Below are 1,524 nucleotides of genomic sequence, written 5' to 3' on the forward strand. Positions count from 1 at the left end.
AAAAAAAAATAAGAATTTAAACTAAATAAAAAAATATATTAAAATTAAGATAGAAAATAAAAGGGATAGATTGAAATTGAATACAAAGAGAATCACTATACTTTCTATCTAATTTTTTGATGCAACAAGAAAAAAACTCTTCAACCTAATTTGTACACGGCTACACGCCATAATTTAGGAATTGAATCGAAAAGACTTCTCAACCTTCTATCCAATTCTCCTATGCAACAAGAGAGGGACTCACTAAACCTCACTTGTCCACATCATGGTTTCATCATGAAACTAAAAAGTGCTAAAGCACCTCTAATCACTTAATATTACGATTACAATAGCTAAGGAGATATTTATAATCTCTTATTATGTTAAAACAAAGAAAATCTTAAAGCCCACAAACATAAAGTCTAATCTAATAACTAAATAAACAAAATTAAAATACATCAAATAAACTAATAACTTTTAAATAATATTTGATATCTTCATATCACGAACATTTGAAACACGTATCATTCTCCTCCTCTTCAAAAAAGATTGGTCCTCAAATCTTGTAGCTGGAAAAATAGTATATGAAAAGTGATAAATATAAAGAAGATAATTTCTTCTTATTTTTATATTTTTCTCTTTTTTTTTTAATTTTTTTTTTTTTTGCATTGTATGCTTTTTTATTTTTTTAAATATAAAATTAATAAGAATGACAAGATAATAATGAAATATAAACAAGAAAGATAATAACTTAAAGAAAGACGTGAGGGACACTGGACTCTTTCTTTTTTTTGGATACAAGAAAAACAGACATAAATTAATAAGAATTAATCTAATACGTGAACTTTGATACCAAATGATATGAAAAAGAAAATAAACAAAAAGATAAGAATTCAAACTAAATAAAAAAACATACATTGAAATTAAAATAGAAAATAAAGGGATAGATTAAAATTGAATACAAAGAGAATCATTCTACTTTTTATCCAATTTCTTGACACAATAAGAAAGAGATTCTTCAACCTAACTTGTACACACCATAGTTTGGGAATTGAATTAAAGGGACTTTTCAACCTTCTATCCAATTTTCTGATACAACAAGAGAGTGACTCACTCAACCTCACTTGTCCACACAATTGTTTCATCACAAAATCAAAAAGTGCTTTGACACCTCTAATCACTCAATACTACGATTACAATACTAAGGAAGAAATTATAACCTCTTATTAAGTTAAAACAAAGAAAATCTTAAAACCCACAAACATAAAATCCAATCTAGTAACTAAATAAACAAAAATTAAAATACATTAAAATAAATCAATAACTTTTAAATAATATTTAATCTTTTCATATCACGAATATTTGAAAACGTATCAAAGATAAATATTTTTTATTAAGATTTTGATCGACAGAGCTTTTATTTTTAATTCTTTTCATAAAAATAGAGATCTTTTGAACCGTCTATAAATATGTGTAGTGATGATCTTTATTTTGTTTGTTATATGTGTTTATTTGTACATTTCATATTTCATAAATTGCGTGAGT

The sequence above is a fragment of the Arachis ipaensis genome, chromosome B03 (assembly GCF_000816755.2).
Source record: "Arachis ipaensis cultivar K30076 chromosome B03, Araip1.1, whole genome shotgun sequence".
In the NCBI taxonomy this organism is placed as follows: Eukaryota; Viridiplantae; Streptophyta; class Magnoliopsida; order Fabales; family Fabaceae; genus Arachis; species Arachis ipaensis.